Source organism: Palaemon carinicauda, chromosome 16, assembly GCF_036898095.1.
Source record: "Palaemon carinicauda isolate YSFRI2023 chromosome 16, ASM3689809v2, whole genome shotgun sequence".
In the NCBI taxonomy this organism is placed as follows: domain Eukaryota; kingdom Metazoa; phylum Arthropoda; class Malacostraca; order Decapoda; family Palaemonidae; genus Palaemon; species Palaemon carinicauda.
The window spans coordinates 126,350,773-126,374,833 of NC_090740.1; the positions used below are offsets into that span (position 1 = coordinate 126,350,773).

A 24,061-nucleotide genomic window follows, 5' to 3' on the forward strand; every position below is an offset into this window, starting at 1 on the left:
ATGGGGGAGAGGACCGGATCTTCCGACCCTCCTGGGGATGGGTAATGCTCATCCGCAGGGGAAGGGGAGGAAGTCTGAGGAGGGATAGGAGTGCGTAAATACTCTCGAAGAGACAATATAGTCCTTGGAGGAGATACCATGTCAGGGATTCCTCTCTCCCTCTTCAGGGGAGGAGGAAGTTGATACTGATTAGTGACCCCAATCAGAAAGCACAGGCTCATCGCCTGCGTAAGCGCTCTGACAACGGTGTCCCACCAGGGTTGCTGACCCACCGTCGCGCTGTCAGAAAGTCCCTCTGGAGGGAAGAGGATCGTTCAATCCCTTGAAGGAGTTGACACATGAGGGTTTGCCCATAGAGAATCTGCAATGAAGGGAGAAGAGGCCTTTGACCTGTCCGGAAATCTCCCCTCCTCCGGAGTGGGCGCTGCTCTGCGCTGCGGGAAGGGGAACGTGAAGGTGGCCTGACCGCCAGAATCCTTAATGTAATTCGGGCATGATCGTGTTGGAGAACGGGGCGCCGATCACGCTGGTGATCGCGCAAAAAGCACAGTTCTGGGTAGCGCGTGAATGAGACGTGCCTAGCAGGACAATCGCGCTCGCGCGCACACATACCCACGGGGTGTATCGGCGATCGCGCGGGGGGAACCATCGGTGCCCGCGTCGACGATCCTCGGCGCTTCCGCGCATATGAAGATCGTCGGCGGTTGCGCGCGAAAGAAGATCGTGGGCGATTGCGTGGGAAACCATCCCACGCGTGGATGATCTCGGCAACAGAAGATCGCCGGTGCTTGCGCGCGACAGAAGAACGTCGGCGATTGCGAGTGGGAAAACATCCCGCGCGCGGAAGAAATAACGCGGACGATCTTCGGCGTCTACGCATGTACGAGGATCGTCGGCGCTAACGCGAGATGATCGTCGGTGATTGTGAGCGGGAAACCATTGGTGCCAGCGTGTGTACGATCTCCGGCTATGTAAGACGATCGTCGGCGATCGCACGCGCGGACGATCTTCGGCAATACGCATGTGCGAAGAACGTCGGCGCTCGCGCGCGAGAGAAGATAGTCGGCGATCGCGCGCGGGAAACCCTCGGTGCCCGCGCGCGGACAGTCCGTGATGGTCACACGCGGGCAACCAGCCCACGCGTGGACGAGCGGGAAACCGCGTGCGGATGATCCGCGATGATCGCGTGCGGAAACGATCTTTGGCGCTTACGCGCGTTATGAAGATCGTCGGCGCTTGCGCGCGTTATGAAGATCGTCGGCGCTTGCGCGCCTAGCGCAGATCAGAAGGTCGTCGGCTAACGGTCTTCGACGATCGCGTGCAGACGGACCTCGAAGATCGCGCGCGGGAAACCATCCCGCGCGTGGAACGATCTTGCCTCCCCTGGAGAACTTTTTGCCTTTCCTTTCTTTGACAGGAAAGGGCTTAGACACCAAGGTTTTCGCTGCTGTTGTTGACTGGATGGGACTGCTGTGGTGCTGGAGCTTATAGAGCTTGGATGTTAAAGCCCTATGAAGGAGGGAGTCTTGATGAGACTTCCTCCACCTCTCAGCGGCATGTTCCAAATCCTTAGGCTCGAACAAGACGGATCCCTCTAGGGAGGAATGTCTGAGCCTATTGATCTCGGTGCTAGGGACCTTCTGATGGAATCTCTCAGCTACTGCATCCCGACGTTTCAGGATGGTACTTGCCCACAAGTTCGAGACTTGGTGGGCCAGAAACTCGATCATGCGAGTACCTGAGAGAAGGAAGGTTTCCATAGCTTTCCTGGTACGTTCTTTGGAGAAATCCCCAGAACGTATCAGGATACCTAAGGTCCCCAACCAGTTCGTGGCTTGCATAGCACACTTCGCAACTTTCTCCTGGTTGAGGATCTCGGCTGCCGAGAACGAGACCTGCCGGTTGGAGAGCCTCTCAAGAGGGACTCCCCTGGCTAGCTCTACCAGCGAGTGGTGAAGAGGAAGAACTAAACAAGGCTCCTCAAGGATCTCGAAGTGCCTTCTCTGCTGTGTGGGAGGAGGTAGGAGGAGCTTGTTGGTGGCACCGGAACGGTTGGAGGAGGACATATCGGAGAGCTGTTGTGAGATCTTGTCCCTGGTACTCTTAACCTCTTGAGACCAGGGCAGTGCTGCACTGGTCTTGGAGGGTTTCTGAGTACCAAAGAGACGGTCGAAGATTTGTGTTCTTGCCCTCTCGAGGAGGGATCTCGGGGTCAGAAAACCCGTTGAGAACCCTCATTAGAGTCAGAACTTGGCAAAACGCATGTTCTGACTCTCGCTGGTCTCCTCCTGCTGTAGGACTTGCAGCGAAGTCTCCTTCTATCCCCAAAGGCTCTTCTTGGGGAAAGTCACGGACACTCCCTGAGTGGCTAGCTGGCTCCATCCTAGTCCTAGTAGAGGACTTCAGCAATGTTTTGGAGTCCTTAGATTCCTTCCTGGGAAGGATGTAGGACTCCAACATTGACGAGGGTGGCATGTTCCTTTCAATCCCCGACTGAATAGACCCCTCGGCGTGTGGAGAGGTTTCCTCCATTGGTGCGATGGGGGAAAGTCTGTCTTCGCGTGATTCCCTTGGGGACGGGAAATCTTCGTCCGAAAGGGAAGGAGTGGCAGTCTGAGGAAAAGAAGGAACCTGCCTCAAAGGTCTGCGTGGAGTCAGTTTTGCCCTTGGGGAAGTGACTGCGTCTGGAACTCCTCTTTTTCTCTTCAAAGGGGTAGAAGAAGCCATGGTTCTGTGTCCCAACTCAGAGAAGACAGGCTTGAAAGCCTGTGTTACGGCTCTGATCAGTGCACCAAACCAGGGCTGTTGGCTGACAGTTGCACTGTCAGACATACCCCTTGAAGGGACAGGGATTGAAGGATCCCTGGGAGGAGTCCCCATCATTGGTGGGTTCACCTGTGGTGGCTTTGGGATCCTGGACCCCTCTGGATGATTCCCTCTTCCCACAATGTGCGGTGGTATGCGCTTGCGGGGAGGGGAATGAGGCGATGGCGACCTTGCCGTGCGTAGTTCAGTAGTCTCGCGTGCGGGAGGATAATGATGCGCGCGCGAGGGAGAATAATGGCGCTCGCGCGCACGGGAGACTGTTGGCGCGCGCGCGGGAGACTGTTGGCGCGCGCGCGGGAGACAGTTGGCGCGCGAGCGTGGGAGACTCTTGGCGTGCGGGAGACGGTTGGTGAGCGGGGCGCGCGTGCGGGAGACGGTTGGCACGCTGGCGCGCGTGCGGGAGACGGTTGGCACGCGGGCGCGCGTGCGGGAGACTGTTAGCGTACAGGAGCGCGTGCGGGAGACTGTTGGCGCGAATACTCTCCCGCACGCGCGCACGGGCGTGCAGGATTAATACATTGAATGCGCGGGCGAGCGGGACAGAGTTCACGCGCGTCTATACCAGCCGTAGGGCGCGTGTCTATACCAGCCGAAGGGCACGCGCGCAGGAGAAAAATCCCTAGCGTGCGGGCGCGCAGATGAATCATGTGGGGTGCGTGGGAGCGTAAGAGAATGTTGGCGCGCATCCTTTGGAGAAGATGGGTGAGCATGCGCAGGGCACACGTGCGTATCCTTGCAGATGCGCGCGGGAGAAGGCTGGCGCGATCATACTGGTTGGCGCATGGGAGAAGCCAGTATTGCTGACTTCCCAGAAGTACTACTCTCAGTAGATCGTTAACGCGCAGGTTTTTCCTGGCGCGTATGATGATGAGGAGCATGGCGCGCAAGAGACTTGGATGTTAGGCGCGTATGCGCGCGGACAGGAGACTGATGGCACATGGGAGAGCGCCATTGCGCAGGAGGTTGATGGCGCGCAAGTGAGTGTTGGCGCGCAGCTGGGCGCGGGCGCGTAAGAGAATATTGGCGCGCAAGTGAGTGTTGGCGCGCAACTGGGCGCGGGCGCGTAAGAGAATATTGGCCCGTATGCGTAAGGTGCGCAGGCAAGACCTGGCGTGCAGGAGAACGTGGAGCATATGCGCATGATGGTGCGCATAGCGTGTGATGGAACTATGCTCCTGTTGGTGTGTATGCGTGTGTTGCACATACGCCCTTGATGCCCTGTGTTAGGGTTTAGTGATGGGGCCTGACGAGCTACTAAGGAGCGTTTGTCAGGTCTTGTTGGCGCGTAGCTTGCTTAAGTGGAGCCTTGTTAGGCCCATGTAGAAATGGTGACGGCAGGTCGGCAGGTCTGTCGGATGGAAGGTCGACGTGTTCTTTAAAAGGACGACCTTACACCGAAGGCGATAACGAACGATCTGCAGAAAGGTCCAGGACCAATGCAGGTGCAGTGACGGATGATTGGTCTAGAGGCTCCTCTGCGGTGGACTGCATCGAAGATGTTGAACCAAAGAGGCGCCTCCTCACCACAGGTGAGGGAAGGCCTCTAAGGAGAAGAGGAAGGCGAGCTTTCCAACGAATGCGCCCTCTGTAAGTGAACTTCCCCGAGGGAGAGAAACACTAGCAGGAGAGACAGACAATGGACTTAGTTTCTCCCTCATAGGTTGGACAGGAACTGGAGAAACTAACCTGTCAGCTACCAGAGAGTTTGGAGAGGCAGAGGTGATGGGTGATACCGCATTGGATACCTCTGACACCACAACCTTCACAAGAGACAGAGGATCAACCTCTGACGGTGACAACAATTGCTTGACAGCAGTACCCAATCGGATGTAGTTAAGCAAAACCTCTTTGGAGGGCAAACCCGTAAGCCCCAAGGAGGACCAAAGCTGAAACAAAGAGGTTAGTGACATATTCTCCCCCAGGGGGAGAGGTGGAGCTGCTTCGCTAGGGGAAGCAACGTCATCTCTCGAGTCCCGAGGTTGGTAAACAATACATCGGTCTACACTACCACTCGACAGTCTCGCGAAAGAGACCAACCGAGTGGGAGCTTTAGAGGAGATTTGGGCAACGGACGAAGAGGCCTTGGGTTTTTCTCCTTTCAAAGAAACCTTCGAAGGAGAAATATCCCATTTGGATTTCTTTTTACGTCGTCGCGAAAACCTCTCCCACTGGGAAGTAGACCACTCCCTACACTCACTACACCTGTTGTTGCTATCACACCGTTGGCCCCTACAAGAAGGACAAAGGGCGTGAGAATCAGTCTCGACTGCCGACATGAATGTTCCACAGGGGCGGTCGGGAAACCCAGGGCAGGTGTGCATGATCACAGAGGCCAACTTCACATATACAGAACTAGAAAAAGAAAAGACAAAAGCATTAAGTGGGTGCCAAATGACGGCGAGGATGAGAGCGGACACATCCAACCACCATCCGAGCCGAGAGCAAAGTGAGCTCAAGCACAGGTGTGTGTGTGTGTGTGTGAGTAGGGGGGGGGGGTAGCAAGCTAGCCTCCCTTACACCGCTAACTAGCGGTGGTAGTAAACCCTTGTTAAATATTAATTGCTCGTCATTTCAGCTACGCCGAAAGCAATACCCCTATTAAATAGCGTGGTTTGTATTCGTTACCGAACAAATTTTGAATCAACAGTACTCGCAAGGACGCGTGTTGTTTGCATGTGTCTGCCAGCTGATCGGCGACACAGGCAGAAAACATTGTTCTAACAGAGATTCTCTAATCCTAAGACTACAGGTAAATCTAACTCCAAGGATATAAAGGTGAGCCCCTTTTGTCAACCTAAAGAGTTAATAAAGCCATGATGTTAATCAAGTCTCCAACTCAAAGACAACATCCCCAAGACACTAATGCATCAACAGGAATAAAATTAAGTGTAAAAGTTTCATTTGCTAAAGCCAGCAAATGTGAAAGGAGAGACTGTCTTTAACAACAGCTAAGATCATTTTGGAAAAGGTACGAGTGTGTGGGGAGGGAAGTGGTTCGCCCCGCTACAACTGATAACAACCAGAACAGTTATCAATTTGGTTGTTGACACCTTCTTAGAAATTTTATAGCTGTGCACCAACTTGCGCTAATTTCATTCTCCTATGTAAAGGATGAGGGTTTGTATTTACATAGGAACAAATGACAAATTTGGAAATTTGTATTTTTCCCAATTATTTGTACAAACCTGAGTCCTTTACTCATACTTACCAGCCATCACCCACCCCTTGAAAGTCACAGCTGCAATCGAAGTGACTACTTTACTCAGTGAGCAAGCAGGGGGGAGGGGTTTCCCACTCATGTCCGGTAACCACCGGCCAACTACCTACCCCTTGTTATAGAATTTTAACCGAAGTATTCAAGTTTTAATATCATTCTCCCAAGTAAAGGACAAAGGTTTGTATATGTACAGAACCAATTTACTTTTAACATTTGCACTGTACATATATTTCTTTTCGTTGACTTAAAAATCTTTGCCCCAAGTTAAGGGTGATTGCTCATTACATAATATGAAGAATTGAATCTACTGATATTTAAGAAACATTCCAGCTTTATACTTACCCTAGTTCTGGGCATCACAGTGTACACAGCCACAGTGGGTCAAATCCTGGTATCACAACCTCACTTAACTCATGTGTGAGCCTGGTGCTGTAGTCAACACACTTGGGCTAACCTCGGTAACAAAAGCACGAGGATGACAAATTCTGCCTTGCTTTCACCGTCTCTATGTACTGGCTTTATTCTGTTAAGGTTAAGAAAATCTCACTGATGATTGGTGCATGATTATAATGTACACTATTCATTATCCATTCGCATGTCCATGCAATACAGTTAGTACCCGAGGTAAGAATACCATGCCTTTGAAGACTGGGTTCAAGTGATTCCAGTCTCTCCATAGTTTATATATACATTAATACCTTAAGGTACGAGCTTAATGAGTTCCAGGACCCGAGCTCATATGTAAATTTGCTCGTATCTCAGATAAATTTTTCTCATATAAATAACTGAAAAAACATAATCCGTTCCCACCCTCTGAAACAAACACCCAAACACAGTACAGTATACTGTATTACGTTCACAAAATAACAAATACTTAAGTACTGGTTATGATCCTCAATAAAATGTAACATTATTATGGAGTTCTTACCTTCAAGACAGACGGTAGCGACTAACGACGGTGTGTGCGGAGGAGGAGGGAGAGAGGACGGGGAGGAGAGAGACTTGACAACAACACGTTCGGTACGCTACACTTTTGTAACACTACGTAACATAACTTGAACTTTAAATTTAACTTAAATGAAATTAACTTACTGTACCCACACTTAAAAATAAATGTTAATCTTGCGTTACACTAAACTTAGTTCTAATTTTTTCATTATAATTTTTTTACTTTTCTCCTTCCGGCTTGGCTCTTTTTGCCTCACTTTCACCTTCACTTTTTGCTGACCTTTTTAAGAGGAACCTATCTCGAGATGTTTGCTTTTTTCGCCCCTTCAAAATGTTGCGAAAGTGATGTACACAAGTGTCGTCACAAAAGGCTAGCGCATGAGTACACGCCAACTTGTCCGGGTGCCTCTTTTCCATAAATTTATAAAACTCCTGACACTTCCTTGATTTCCGTCGTAGAAAGGCGGCCCTCGTCTTTGACCTCATCCTCGCTACTGAGCTCCTGCAACACCTTCGAATGTTGCATCTCCTGGAGCTCGATCAATTTCTGTGTCGTGAGCGCTTCCTGATGCACCTCGACAAAGTAGTTCACGTCTCCCTCATCTACCTCCAGCCCCATGGACTTTCCAAGAGACACGATTTCTTCTACAACAATAGGTTCGGGGTCATCAGGGTCTGGCATATCGAACCCTTCAAAGTCCCTCTCAGCGACAGAATCTTACCACAATTTCTTCCATGCTGAATTAAGAGTTCTTGCTGTGACACCCCGCCATGCATCATCAATAATTTTCAAGCAATGGACGATATTGAAATGTTCCTTCCAAAATTCACGAAGGGTGAGACTGGTGTTGTCTGTGATATCGAAGCCTTTCTTGAACAAATGCTTCGTGTACAGTATTTTAAAGTTGGAAATTACTTGTTGGTCCATGGGCTGGAGGAATGGCGTGGTGTTGGGCGGGAAATAATGGACATTGATGAATCTGCATTCATCTAGAATGTCCTCTTTGAGACCAAGAGGGTGACAAGGGGCATTGTCGAGGACCAGGAGACATTTCATTGGCAGGTTTATCGGGCAAATATTTTTTGACTTCCGGACCAAAGCACAGATTAACCTATTCTGTGAAGAAATGCCGTGTAACCCAAGCCTTAGCATTAGCATGCCACATCACTTACAGTTTTTCTTTCAAGATCCATTGGCTCTTGAAAGCACGTGGGTTTTCTGAGTGGTACACCAGCAGTGGCTTGACCTTACAGTCACCGCTGACATTGGCACACAAGGATAGAGTTAACCGGAACTTCATGGGTTTATGGGCCGGTAGTCTCTTCTCTGCCATGATGAATGTCCTCCTGGGCACCTTCTTCCAGAAAAGGCCAGTTTCATCGCAGTTGAACACTTGTTGGGGGATGTAGCCTTGTGCGATAACTGAGGCTGTGGCTTTCGAGTCGGAACTTGCTGCTTCTCCATGCCTCACAACCAAGTGTATCCCACTCCATTTTTTTAAGTTATCTAACCAGCCACGACTGGCTTTGAAGGTTTCCGCTGGTATCGAAGTTTCCCCTCCCTCAGCTGCTTGCTTTCCTTTCAAGTCATCGTAGATTCTGCTGGCCTTTACACAGATGATAGTCTCAGTCACGCTATCTCTCGCCAACTGTTTCTCCTTTATCCATATTAAAAGAAGCCTCTCCATCTCGTCATGGATATCACAGCGCAGCTGGGAAAGGATAGTACTCCTTTGTAAGGCATGGTACTCTTTATAGCATCCTTCTGCTTGAGGATGGTACATATTGTTGATGTACTCCTCATATTGGCGAGCCAGCTCAGTCACTCTTACACCACTCTCATGTTTTTTCAATTATTTCATGTTTTATCTCGATTGTCATCATACGCTTTATCTTTTCACTACCCTTCTTTGCACTCGCTTGTTTTGGCCCCATTGCTTATTCACTTAATTCTGTATTGATCACAGTGAGCCCTCGCTACTTCGCGGTTCGACCATCGCGGATTCACGACTTAGCGGACTTTTTTCATTAAATACGGCATCCGATTTCATCAGCAAACCACTATTTTTGGGGGAAACATCATTTTATTCTAGAAAATTGCTACTCTTTAAATAGTTAATAGCACATTAAGAAAGCGTGTACTTTTATTTTTAAATTTCGGGTGTGTTTTAAAAATCGAGTATTGTTGACTTCTTTTTTTTTTTACTTTTGGCTGTGATCAGATCAGCTGACGTCTAGCTGCCAGTCTCAAGAATATGAGCGTACAAAGTATTGTTTATACAATTTCTTAACTTATTCAAACCATTTATACAGTTGATATTACATAAGTACCAATGTGTTATAACCTATCATATTTTTTTGTTTATTACATTTAAAACAACTCTCACTCTCACTCTCACTCTCACTCTCACTCTCACTCTCACTCTCACTCTCACTCTCTCTCTCTCTCTCTCTCTCTCTCTCTCTCTCTCTCTCTCTCTCTCTCTCTCTCTCTCTCTCTCTCTCTCTCTCAACAAATAAAACCTTTGTTGCTTCACAAAGTTTCATTTATATTGAAAATCAATCATGATTCAATTTTCTTTACTTTCTCCAATCTCGCACTGTCACATCGAACGTTATAGCGGTAACTTAATTGTTCGACAACTTTAAAATTCGGCCTGGTACTTGCTTCTTCTCTTACTTTTTTTTTTTTAGATGGTTTCATAATTGAGAGGGTTACAAGTTGACTTATAACTGAAGTTAGGAAAAGTATTTTGGATATGGAATGGAGAATCATCTTTAGTAACAGTTTAGAATTATCGTAAATTATCATTCGGTCATTAGCGGCAGTTTGTTATTGTTCATTAAACACCAAAAAAAAAAAAGATACGGTAAATAATATTTGTAATAACATATTTACTAAAAGCTTTTAACATCATTATTTATCACTTTCATCATGCGCATTTAATGCCTTCGTTTGTTTACTACGATCGAAGATGGAGCGTACAGTAAACGAATGGAAGGTTTGTTTTAGGCGGCGTCATAAAGAAAAAATTATATAAATGGCATTCATTTCATTTATTTGGAAGTCCTAAGAAAAATTAAGTAAAACATTGGTAATAACAAAATCAACATATAATCAATACTTGGTAAGATTGCCGTCGATGCAAAAAATAACCTATACATAGGTGTAAATGCGTCTGTTTCTTCATTATGATCAGAGATAAACGTAAACAAAACATTGGTTGTCCCTTTTTATCGTGCTTTTTGGCGTGTTTAGGAAACGCATGATATAAAATCGCCTTTAATATTTGTGCCTGTTTTAGTTTAGGGTACTGTAGTACATGCATTAAGTGTTCTGTACATTAAAGGGTAGTTTGTTAACAGTACTACGTAAAGGGAAGGTTTTAGAAGGTTTTAAAAGTCTGAATATACATGTTAAATAAACACGTAAATATGGTGTCCCTACTTCGCGGATTTTCAGCTATCGCGGCCGGGTTTGGAACCTATCTACAGCGATAAACGAGGGTTCACTGTAACACAAAAAACATGTTAAAAAAGCAAACACTACAGCCGATGCTCGGAGATAACTTTACGCGACAGAGATCCGACAGGAAAGACCAAGCGATGCTGTCCTGGTGAGAAGCCTCTCGCACACTCAGCCACCTAGCGGCAGCATAGGGAACCGCCTCGTATCTCAAATTTTTCTCGTATCTCGAGACAAAAATTTGCTATAAATTTTCTTCGTATCTCAAATTTCTCTTATGTTGGGAAACTCGTATCTCAAGGTATTACTGTACTGTAAGTTCTAATAGATCAATTCTAACATTGCTACTAATCTTAAAATATTTTATATTAATTACTAGTGGTCAATATTTCTCATGTAGTTTTTCTCCTTATTTCCTTTCCTCACCGAGCTATTTTTCCTTGTTGGAACCCTTAGGCTTCAGGCACCCTACTTTTTAAACTAGAGTTGTAAATTCATCATAATCATCATCTCCTCCAACACCTACTGACACAAAGGGCCTCGGTTAGATTTCGTCAGTCGTGTCTATCTTGAGCTTTTAATTTAATACTTCTCCATTCATCATCATCTACTTCGCGCTTCATAGTCCTCAGCCATGTAGTCCTGGGTCTTCCAACTCTTCTACTGCCTTGTGGAGCCCAACTGAATGTTTGGTGAATTAATCTCTCTTGGGGAGTGCAAAGAGCATGCCCAAACCATCTCCATCTACCCCTCCTCATGATCTGATCAACATATAGCAATCGAGTAATCTCATTGTTTCCTTTCTAAACCTGTCCTGTCATTTAACTCCAAATATCCTTCTGAGGGCTTTGTTCTCAAATTTACTAAATCTATTGGAGATTGCTTCATTGTCACACAATGACTCATGTCCATAGAGTAACACAGATCTCACTAAACTGATATATAGTTTGATTTTTATATGTAATTTCAGGCGATTTGATTTCCAAATTTTACTTAACCTAGCAATTGTCTGATTTGCATTTTTTAATTTTTCACCAAACTCTAATTCTAAAGACCCTGTATTGGAGATCATAGTCCCTAAATACTAAAACGATTCTACCTCCTTAATCCTTTCTCCTTCCAATGATATTTCATCTTCAATTGCATACTCAGTTCTCATCATCTCTGTCTTTCTGCTATTTATCTTCAGCCCAACCTCATATGATATTTCATCCATTCTGGTAAGCAAGCATTGCAAATCCTGTCGTGTTTGGCTAACAAGAACAGCATCATCAGCATACTCAAGGTCTGCTAAATTCTTATCACCAATCCAGTCCAATCCTTCTCCACCATCTCTGACTGTTCAGCGCATTACAAAATCCATGAGGAGGATAAACATAGGTAACAACACACTGACCTTGGAGTACTTCGCTGTTCACTGGAAATTCATTTGATAGGACTCCATTAACATTAACTTTGCACTTGCTACACCCATGAACAGACTTACTGAAATTTGCATATTTATGAGGAATTCCATAATAACACAGAACTCTATACAAAATTGGGCGGTGCACACTATCAAACTCTTTATCATAGTCCACAAATGCCATCTAAAGAGGATTTCTATATTCTAGGCATTGCTTTACATCATCTCAAAATGAAAATTTGGTCAGTGCAACTTCTACGTTTTCTGAAGCCAGTGCAACTTCTACGTTTTCTGAAGCCTTCTTGTTCATCTCTCAGCTTTTCATCAATCTTTCTCTCCAGTCTCATTAGAATGAGCATACTACCGTATATATTTTCACAAATGACGTAAGTGTGATGCCTCTGTAATTATTGCAATGAATCAGGTCTCCTTTTGTTTCCTATTTTCACCAACACTCCTAACTCACATTCATCAGGTTAGAGTTGTAAATTAGCCAATAATGATATTAATAATAAAACTAGGTGTGTAGAAGGACTGGGCAGAAGGAATTATGCAGTTGTCATGGGTGACTTGAATGCTAGAGGGGGCGCTGGAGAGGTAGAGGTTGTCATTGGGAAGTATGGCGTACCAGGTGAAAATGCGTGGTGAGAGACTGGTAGATGTGTGTTGAGGAAGAGATGGTAGTAAGTGCTAGCTTTTTCAAAAATAAAAGATAGAAATAAGTATACATGGGTAAGAGTGGCAAATGGAAGAGTAGTAGAAAGGGCATTAATGGATTATGTGTTGATAACTAAAAGAATGTTTGGAAGATTGAAAGATGTGCACTTGTTTAGGGGTATGGCTGATCATTTTTTGGTGGAAGGAAAATTAGTTGTAGCAAAAGAATGGGGGAATAGAGTAGGTGGATGTAAAAGGGAGCTAGTGAGGGTTGAAGAGCTGATAAAATCAGCGGTAAAAAGTAAATATCAAGAAAGGTTGAAAATGGCATATGACGAAGTGAAAGTAAGAGAAACTGGTAATTTAGAGAATGAGTTGAAGTTTGTAAAAGAAAATTTTGTTGGGATTGCAAGTGATGAGTGTGACAAGAAGATTGTTGGAGGCAGCATGAGGAAGAGCAGTGAATGGTGGAATGAAGGAGTGAAGGTAAAAGTGGAAGAGAAAAAGAGGGCTTTTGAAGAATGGCTGCAGAGTAATAGTGTAGAGAAGTATGAAAAATATTGAGAGAAAAATGGGGAAGTAAACCGCAAGGTAAGTGGGGCAAAGAGGGCAGCTGACCTGAGGTGGGGTCAGGGATTGGGTCATTCATATGAAGAGAATAAGAAGAAGTTTTGGAAAGAAGTGAAGAAAAAAAGGAAGGCTGGCTCAAGAAATGAAGAGCCAGTGAAAGATGTAAATGGAAGGTTGTTAAAAGGAGAGGAGGCAATGAAAAGGTGGGCAGAATATTTTGAAAGTTTACCGAATGTTGAGGATAATAGGGAGGCAGATATAATTGCTGTTGCAGGTGTTGAGGTGCCAGTGATGGGAGATGAGAATGAGAGAGATATTACAAGAGAGGAAGTGAGGAGAGCACTATATGAAACGAGAGTAGGAAAAGCATCTCGTATGGATGGTGAGGGAGCTGAGATGTTGAAGGAAGGGGGTGTGACTGTACTTGAATGGTTGGTGAGATTGTTAAATATGACAAATTCGGAGATAATTTGTATTTTTCCTAACTATACAAACCTTAGCTATTTAAAGTGGGTATTACTTTCGGCATAGCTGAAAGGACGAGCCATTAAAATTGTAACGAGGGTTTACTACCCCACCGCTAGTTAGCGGGGGTTAGAGAGGGTAGTTAGCTACCCTCCCCCCTCACACACCTGTGTGGTAAAGCTCACTTTGCTTGGAGGTAGGACTTCATGGGGGATAGGGCTGGCGGCCAAGTTTGATTAAATAGCTAAGGTTTGTATAGTTAGGAAAAATAGAAATTATCTACAAATTTGTCATTTGTTCCATAACTGGAATACAAACCACGCTATTTAAAGTGGGTGACTTAACCCTGGCTTTTGGTTTTGCCCGAGGACTCATTATCTGAGTGTGTCAGCACTCAACAATAAAGAGTCCCTGCACCTCGCTCGCACCTTGCTATGCAAGGGCTGCGGCCTACATAAGCTGTGTGTGAAGGATTGTGTGTGACTCGTCCTAGGAAGTTGACCTGAAGTTCTTTAGATGGAAAACTTTAGGCTAGGACTTTCCCAATACCATCTCGTCAGGGTATGGGGACGTGACAGTATTAACTCAATACTAGGAACACAAGGAAGCATGGTTTACCCGCAGTGGTTTGAGATCAGCTGTGCAGAGGACCCAGGATGCTGCTTTCCCCAAGAGAAGGGAGGATGAAGAAAAGAATATGGGCCAGACATAACTTTTCTTTCATGCAGACTAAAACTGGGTAACAATGCCCTCAACCCTCTGCTACTTGTCCATTAAGGAGCCTGAGGTTTAAACCAGCTGTTGTGCAGCCACCACAGAGCCGATAGAGAACGTATCGAACATCCTGTGGGTCACGTCTTGCAGGTAGTGGGCTGTGAAGGTCGTTTGACGCTTTCACACTCCTGCTTGTAGAACCTGCGTCCCTGAGAAGTTCTTCTTGAAGGCCAGGGGCGTAGCTACGCCCCTGACATCATGCGCTCTAAGGCGACATGATGGAGGAGGGTCAGGATTCAGGGACAGATGGATCGCCCTAAGAATCCATGCGGAGATGGTATTCTTGGTGAACCTCCTCTTTGTTCTCCCAGTGCTCACAAACAAAGCTTGCACTTGGGGACAAATGCAGCCGTTCTTTGAGATAACCTCGGACTCCTTACTGGACACAGTAGGGGAAGGTCTGGGTCATCTGTTACAGAACGAAGACTCGAAATCCGGAAAGAGTCGAATCGAAGATCCGGCACTCCCGGATTCTGTGTCTTAGCCACAAACTCAAGAGATGAATATGAACGTTACCTCCCCTCATCCCCTTGCATGGGCGATGTCAAAGAGAGACCATGAAGTTCACTGACTCGCTTGGCCGAGGCCAATGCTAGTAAGAACACCGCCTTCCAAGTTAGGTGGCGATCTGAAGCCTGGTGAAATGGTTCGTAGGGAGGTCTCTTAAGAGGCCTGAGAACTCGAACCATATTCCATGGAAGAGGTCTCACTTCCGACTGAGGGCAGGTAAGATCATATCTTCGTCTGAGTAGGGAAAGTTCCAGCGAGGTAGAAATATCCACTCCTTTGAGCCTGAAGGCTACACTTAAGGCTGAACGATAGCCTTTCATTGCCGAGACTGAAAGGCGCATTCTTCCCGCAAATATACGAAGAACTCCGCTATTGCTGGAATAGTGGTATCGAGTGGAGAGATACCCCTCACGACTCCAACCACAGGAACTCGCCACTTTGCCTGGTAGACCCCTGCGGATGATCTACGCAGGTGTCTAGACATCCCGTTCGCAACTCGTTGCGACAATCCTCTCTTAGCGAGGAGATGCTGGATAGTCTCCAGGCTTAAAGTCGAAGCAAAGCTACGGCATTGTGAAAGATGTTGGCATGTGGCTGTTTGAGTAGGTTGTGCCGTAGAGGGGGTTCTCTCGGAAGTTCCGTTAGGAATTGTGGAAGGTCCGGAAACCATTCTACGTGATGAGCCACAAAAGGGTCATCGAGAGATTGACCGATATTCTGGTCTTGTTGAGCATCCTCCTCATCAGACAGAACGAGGGAAAAGCTTACACGTCGGTGCTGTCCCACCGTTGTTGGGAGGCATGTTGCCAGAGTGCCTTGGGATCTGGGACTCGGGGGGCAATACAGCGGGAGCTTGAAGGTCAGCGCTGTAGCGAACCGATCCACAGTCGGGTAACCCCACAAAGTCAGGACTGAATGATCCAAGGACCACCCGGTACTCATTATTTGAGAAGCTCTGCTTCGACCATCGGCGAGTACATTCCCTTTGTCTGGGATGAAGCGAGCCGATAGAGGAATCGAGTGGACTTCGGTCATCTCAGTATCTCCACTGAGAGATGGGATAGCTGCTTGAAAAGGTACCTCCTTGCTTGTTGATGTAAGCCACTACTGTGGTGAAGTAGCTCATCACACCACAGAGTGATCTGCCAGGTCCTTGTTGGAACTGTTGAAGGGCCAGGAAGACGGCCCTCATCTCTAGCAGATTTATATGGAGGTACTTTTCCGATTCTGACCACAGGCGTAAGGTCCTGTGGTACAGAACGTGCCCCCCCCCCCCCCCCTTCCTTTGAGGTGTCCGAAAACAGCATCCAAACCGGAGGAAGGAACGAGAAGATCCACTTTCCTTCGTAGGTTCTCGCTTGTCACCCACCACTGGCGATTCGTCCATTCCGCAGGATCCATAGGGATCATGGTGTCCGGGGAATCGCAGCCTTGATTCCACCAGGACCTGAGTTGCCCCTGGAGAGACCTCATCCTGAGGCGACCGTAGAGAACTAGACGAGCCAAGGGTGAAAGGTGACCGAGGAGACAACCACGATTGGGTTGGAAGCTCTTCTCATCTGAGGAAAGGGCTTGCGACTCTTCTCAGCCTTGCTATCCTGTCGTCTGATGGAAAGGCGTTATGGAGATTGGTGTCTATAATCAAGCCTATGTGAACCAGTCATTGATTGGGCAGCAGAGCATACTTCTCGAGACTTACCATGCTCCTTAGATCCTGGCAAAGTCGTAGAAGTTTGTTTAGGTGTCAAAGAGGGAATGACTCCGAGTCTGCTAGGATCAGGCAGTCATCCAGATAATGGAGGAGACGGAAGCCAATCCTGAGTGCCCAAGATGAAATTAGGGTGAACAGTCCGGTGAAACCCTGTGGTGCTGTGGAGACACCAAAACACAGCACCTTGAACTGGTACTCCTTGTAGTCTATGCTGAATCCTAAGTACTTCCTTGAAGACGGATGGACTGGGATCTGAAAGTACACGGTCTTCAGGTCCAGAATACACAAGAAGTCTAGCGGTTTACTGCCAGACTGACTGTGTCTGCGGTCCCCATGCTGACCGAAGTATGCTTTAATCTGGACCTCTGCCCACAGAGTTTGCCGCCTTGCTGATCCCATGACAAGGGTATTAAATGACACCGGATTCGTCCTCAGGGGAGGTAGAGGTGTTGTAAACAGGACGCGATATCCCTGACTGATTACGGAAAGCGTCCAGGAAACGGCCCTGAGTTGCCGCCACCTGTCTGCGCAACCTTGTAGGTATCCCACCACTGGCCACTGGCAGACATGCAGGGGAACTAACAATCCTAGCGTTTGCGGCCTCGGCTGCTCCTTCTAGGATTCTTCCCTCCCCTGAGGGACTAATTGCCTTTCTTGTCCTTGACCAGAAAGGGCTTAGACCCCACTGTCTTAGCTGCCGTTGTTTTGGTGGGACGTGGTTGCTGAGGTGCTGGAGGTTTATAGGGCTTGAATGTCAAAGCCCCATATAGGAGGGAGTCTTGGTGGCTTCCTACACCTCTCAGCCGCCTGCTTCACGTCCTTAGGCTCAAACAGGTTCATTCTCATAGCGAAAGAATGTCTGAGCCTGTAGATTTTGGTGCTAGGAGACTCCCGTTACTGTCTTGGAGTCTATTGACTCCTTCCCGGGAGGGATGCAGGACTCCAACCACAACGGAGGCAGGCTCTTCTCCACCCTTCTTCGAAAAGACTTTACTGCGCGAGGTGGGGTTTCCCTTTATGGTGTGATTGGGGAACGTCTTACCTCCCGTGACTCTTCTGAGGGCGGGAAAACTTTGTCCGAAGATGAGGGAGGAAAGTCTGAGGGGGCAGAGTGCCTGCCTCGAAGACTTACGAGGAGACAGCTACGACCTCATAGAAGTTACCTCGTCCAAAACTCCTCTTTTCCTCAACGGGGAAGTGGATGTAGCCAAGGATTTGTGGCTCAACTCAGAGAGACCGGCTTAAAAGCCTGTGCTACGGCTCTGATTAGAGTCCCAAACCAGGCTGCCGGCTGAGGGCTGCGCTGTCAGACACTCCCTCTGGAGGGGAAATCGCCTGTAAAAAGATAAGGAAGGCATGTCCCTGGGCCTTTCTGGAACCTTCCCCCCCACCAGCAAGCGCGCTATTCTGTGCTTGGGGGGGGGGGAATGTGGCGATGGCGCCCTTACTGCGTGATGTCCGGCAGCCTCTCGCGGGGGAGGGTATTGGTGATTGCGCTAGGGAGTGCGCTGGGAATATCCTGGGCTCGCGCGCGGGACACTGCTGAAAACGCGCGCGCGCGCGGGAGAGACTTCATAGAGTGCGCAGGAATCATATTGATGTGCAGGATCAGAATGAAGAGCCCGTGTGGACCAGAATGTTGGAGCGTGCTGCATAGCGTAGGAGTTTGTTGGCGCGCGCAGAAGACCATCGGTGTGCGCGAGCACGCAAGAGTATTGGAGCGCGAGCGCGCAAGAGTATTGGAGCGCGAGCGCGCAAGAGTATTGGAGCGCGAGCGCGCAAGAGTATTGGAGCGCGAGCGCGCAAGAGTATTGGAGCGCGAGCGCGCAAGAGTATTGGAGCGCGAGCGCGCAAGAGTATTGGAGCGCGAGCGCGCAAGAGTATTGGAGCGCGAGCGCGCAAGACTATTGGAGCGCGAGCGCGCAAGACTATTGGCGCGCGCGCGGGAGACCATCGGTACCCGCGAGCGAAGAAGATCGTCGGCGCTTGCGTGCGTAAGAAGATCGTTGGCGCTTGCGCGCGTAAGAAGATCATCAGCGCTTGCGCGCGTAAGAAGATCGTCGGCGCTTGCGCGCGTAAGAAGATCGTCGGCGCTTGCGCGCGTAAGAAGATCGTCAGCGCTTGCGCGCGTAAGATCGTCGGCGCTTAAGCGTAAGATCATCATTGACGCTTGAAGATCGTCAGCGCTTGCGCGCTTAAGAAGATCGTTGGCGCTAGAAGATCGGCGAGTGCGCGCAGGAAACCATTGGTGCCCGAGCGCGGACGATCGTCGGCGCTTACGAGCGTAGGAAGATCGTCAGCGCTTGCGCGTGAAAGATGATCGTCGGCGCTTACGCACGTAGGAAGATTGTCAGCGCTTGCGCACGTAGGAAGATTGTCAGCACTTGCGTGCGAAAGATCATCGGCGCTGGCGCGCGTAAGAAGATCATCGGCGCTTACGCGCGTACGAAGATCGTTGGCGTAGGAAGATCATCGGCGAGCACGCTCACACGCGTTGCTTGTGCGCTAGGATGCAGGGTCAGCTGACAGGACGATCAGGAACTGGGATGTGTCCTTAAAAAGGGGCGGTCATCCTTCGATGAGGACCGTAGGCAAGACTGCTTCAGAGTCCAGAGCCGAAGTCCTTCATTGCAGTGCAAGGTAGAGCTGGAAGATCAGTAGGTCAGCTGGCTCAACACTGGAAGATCTGCTTGATACTCCGAGGAAGGGTCTCTATGAGAGATCTTTCCCGAGAACGGGAGAGGTGCCCTTCGTAGAAGAGACTAGGAGACACTCGCAGGCTGAATCACTGGTGAGCGCCTGTACGCTATTTCAGGAAACTCCATCGATGTGCGCTGATGCGCAGGTGAACGTTGGCGTGCAGTCCCTGGAACAGGATGTCTATGGATGGCAGTCTCAGGAACAGCAGGCGAGCGCACAGGAGAACGTTGGCGCGCAGGGGATACCTGGCGCTTAAGGAACTTACTCACAATGAGAAAGCCCCTTTTGTCCCGAAGGGACCAGTGCCCGTTTGATAACGGGGTGCGAGGGCGCCCACAGACTCAGCAGCTAGGAATGGAGATGGCAGGTCAGCAGGTCTAGGAGATGGCTGGTCTAATCAGGAACAATCCTCCGAAGAGGGGTCTCTATGAGTGGCCTCTCTCGCGAACGAGAGAGGTGAACACTTCGTAGAAGAGACTTGAAGACACTGGTGATGGCGCCCCTTAGGGCCATTGGATCAGCAAGGTGACCTATAAGGAGCAATCCTCCGAAGAGGAGTCCTTAAGAAGGGCCTCCCTCGCGAACGAGAGAGATCACCAGACTGATCCTGCAGCTGCTCAGCCCCTTGAGCAAAGCTGCAGGTGCGACCGCTCAGCCCCAAGAGCATAGCCACCTGAAGTTTTCATGCGCCCAGCCTTGCAACCGCTCAGCTCCTTGAGCATGGTTACAAGTGGGGTCACTCAGCCCCAAGAGCACAACCGGCTGAGGACCAGGAAAACCCATCCAGGAATATTAAGGTATGAGAAGTTCCCTCTCTGCAGGGGGAAGCTCTCACACTTGGGAAGGAAGGGAACCTCCCTCGGAAGGGAAGTTACCTACCCCTGGAGGCGAACCTCCTTAGCGTTCAAAGATGAACTGAAGAGCTGACAGTTGTCACGGGAGGACTTCTAAGAGAAGGGATAACGCCCATGACGATGTCCTAGAGAGACGGCAGCGACAGCAGACTCCCCAGGCACAAACAGGACAGCTCTGCTTCGTTGGCACACTTTAGTCAAACGAAAAAAAAAACTTCATAGTTAACTGCGAAAATAAAGTTAAATAATTATTTAACAGAAATTTCCCCGGGAGGAACTCCGAAGAGTAACCCCGAGGGAAAAAAAAAACATAAGAATTAAAAACTAAGTATGCGCCCTCCTCCCCCCAATTCACGGGAGAAGGGGGAGGGCGGAGAACTGTAACAAAAACAGAATTTTAATCATGTAATTCATCTAAGAATGATCACAAAAATTAAGAACCACTGACCCCCGTAGGGAAGTGTTCGCCATAGAGAAGCTAAAAAGTTAAAAAAAAAAATACAATTAGATTTCATTAAAATAATTGAGACAAATAAACGGAATAGCAACCCAACCCGCAACGGGAAAGGAGCTACCGTAATAGTACGTAGTAGTAGTAGTAGTAGTTGTAAGGGGTGAACGACCTCGAGTAGAGAGAGACCGTAGGCAATAAAACTCCCACATTCCCTTCGCTGAGAATCCAAGTTCCCCGTAGGAAAGGAGGAACAGCGAAGATAATAGATGAATGAAGAAAGTCCAGTGATGACGATTCCCCACGGCGGCCGAGTTAACGGAAAAGCCGAAGGAAAAACCGATGGACCAAGAGGGAGAGGCCGAGCCCCATGACGTGGAACTGTGGTGGCCTTGCACTACGCAGGTGTCGTTGTCGTACATTACACACACAGCACAAACACTGAAAAGAAAACTTACTACATTTTTATACACAAATATATACATAACCATAAAGAATGTTTATATATATATTACAAGTATAAGAAAAAGTGAGTAAAAAGACAAAAGCATTAATGGCTGTCAAAGAGGCGAGGGTGAGAGCGGACACGTTCGGCTACCACCCTAGATAACAAAGTGAGCTCAGCACACAGGTGTGTGAGGGGGGGGGGGTACCAGGCTACTAGCGGTGGGGTAGTACAGTAAACCCTCATTAAATTTCTAATGGCTCGTCATTTCAGCTACGCCGAAAGTAATTACCCATATTAAATAGCGTGGTTTGTATTTCAGTTACGGAACAATTACATATTTTGCAAGTCATTCTTTGTAGAGTTTACGTCACATGACTTGTGACAGCATAGTGCTGGCGGAATGATTTCCTTCCACCATCATGTGTTTAAGAGTTGGTTCATTAGTTTTTACAGTTGGGGGAAAAACTCCTGATCCTATCCCTTTCAAGCTTACAAACATAGCGATCATATTCCAAAAGAAAAGGAAAAGTACACACATCCCCTCTGCATTTCTACATACTGTGTGGGAATCAAGAGCAGCTTTTGGAAGCCGGTCTTGCACCCCTTCACACAAATACTAACAACAGAGTCAGCCATCTCGAAAATCCAGAAAAGAAGTTAAAATAAACTGTCCAAGTCGGACCAACAAAATCTATCTTATCCGTGTGAAAAAGAAATCAAGGAAAATCCAAAATCAGCGAAAGCCATCAACACAAAAAAAAAAAGCAATAGGTACTTCACCAATTTGTAGTTAAAGCAAACCCAAACAAAGTAGAGCGAATTTCCGACGTGTTGCTAGAACGACGGCAGGGAATTTCTGAGGACAAATGGGAATGGTTCCAAGTACCTGGGTAGAGGGAGCACAGGTATGATCACTTGACCATCTATCGGCTATTGCCGCGAATTTTGAATTTCTGCAGTGCGAGCGACGAATCGGCGGGATAAAGCTATATATATGCAACTACCAGGGAAGTTAGATACTGTATTTAAAAAAGTAAGTTAAAAGACAAAAATTAATGGCAGTTCAGAATAGGTGAGGAGGAAAAGCGGAAACAACCGCTCTCCATCCGAGCCAAAAGTAAAGTACAGTAACCTAAATCGCAGGTGTGTGAACGGGAGTGGTAGCAAGCTACCCCCACCCCCCTACACCACCGCTAACTAGCAGTGTGGGTAGTTAACCCTCGCTAAATATTAATGGCTCGTCATTCCAGCTCCGCCAAAAGTATAACCCCTAATAAATAGCGTGGTTTGTATTCCAGTTACGGAACAAACTGTATTCAATTTTATATTATTCCATAACTATTCTAAGTAATTAAATTACAACACAGTACAGCACTTTTTTTCCTAAAAAGTTTATTTTAAGGTTTCACAGCATCAGCTAACATTCTAAAAGTCTATCAAATATAAAACACAATTTTCCCTCTAAATACAGCAACCCTGGTCTTCCGGTAATAAGAGATACAGCAGTCTGCAGACTAATGCTGGATTTATCACCCCCACCATTATTAGTTATTAGTTCGTTGTCATTTGAGTGATGCAGAAGCATTCGTTGCACTTCCTTCGTTGTGGAATAATTTTCCCTTATACAGTACTTGCTTATCTGGTTTGTCTCAATTTCTGTGGTTATAGGGTTATCTCAAGTAATTCTACATATTTTTCATATCCCTAACAGTTTATGTAAGGCACCTGTTATGCATTAAATTCTGATATTTTTGTACTTATTTATTATAACAAATTACAGTGAAAAGGATCTACTTACATTACTTGTTTTAGGTAGCAAAGCAGTCCTCCTCTTCATCAAGTTTTAAAAGCTCAAGATCCAATCCTAAGTTCTTAATCAATATTGCAAGTGTCAATTCTTGGCCACTCTCATTGGTCATGGTTTCCTTAACTTTTGACCGGAGGTCTTCCAGAGCTTCTTGACAGACCCTAAGCCACTGAGTTGTAACTGCATCTAGATCTTGTGTTTCCCACTTTGTACGATACATACGGACAAGCCTGAGTTTCCGAAGGGTATCTTCTTTTTCTTTTACTCGTAGCTTTGCTTCCCTAATTTTAATATCTACCTGCGTGTCTTGATAATTAAGATCACTATTTTTAGGAGAACCACATTTTCGAGGCGCTTTAAATGTCAATTCCTCGGCAGGTTGCTCATTTTCATCCTCAGCCAAAGTTTCCAATTTTCTTTTTTCAGGAGGCATATTAAAATTGCAAGGAAATCTCACTAAAAAAAAAAACGCTTTGCTGGAAATAAAAATCCTAGCACAAATTTGTTTTCTGGGTCGAACCTGTGGCGCCGGGCGAAAAGTCCTTCTTGTATACCTTTTCTGATAAAAACCTTCCAATTATACCAGAGAAAGATAAAAGCATGGAATGCTGAGGTTACAACCCTCGCGCGAGCACCTTTTGGGTGTCGTGTATAAAGCAAAGGCGCGTGAAATCCACTATTCACAGGTTGTCTTCCATTTAGTTAATTCCTTCGCCAAAGGGATGGGCCGATACAGAGGCCCTAGACACATCCCCATCGCCGCACCACCCACGCCACGACGCGAGCGCCATCTGAACTACATCCTTCTTTTTGGAATTCAAAAGTGTTGAATGTTTTCGTTGTGCTCTCGGTCTTTTTTATCTATCGTGGATTTATTTTGTCATGTCCGAAGCTCCATCTTCACACATTCCAATGTTAAGTACCATAGTTTGTTTTGACAGTATTTTATTGTACCGGGCTTGTGTTTTATATCCAGTATAGTCTGTTTTATTATCCCCGTCTGGCCGTTCATGGCGGCCATTGTTTGTTCACTTGTTGGGGAATTCATCTTTATCTGCCCGTTTAGTACTCTGTCACTTAGGTTCTTGGTTAAGTCCCTGGCCTTATGCCTTTAGAACCGTTATTATTTTTATTTTTATTTTTTTTGCTCATGGTACTTTTTGCAAGTAAGTCCAGCCTACGATCGAGATAGCGATTTAGCTTTGTTTTTGTTTAGTAACCGCCCGAGGCGTTCGTCACTCGACTCGGTTAA

The 24,061-nt window shown here is 47.1% G+C and overlaps 1 long non-coding RNA gene across 1 annotated transcript; it reads right to left on the minus strand.

Annotated features, from left to right (window-relative positions):
- Positions 1-6,524: 6,524 nt before the first annotated feature.
- On the minus strand, positions 6,525-22,940 carry LOC137655864 (uncharacterized). Its single transcript, XR_011046890.1, has 2 exons — positions 22,801-22,940; positions 6,525-6,566 (listed from the first exon to the last, which is right to left on the minus strand). It is a non-coding gene; the product is annotated as an uncharacterized lncRNA (long non-coding RNA).
- Positions 22,941-24,061: the final 1,121 nt, after the last annotated feature.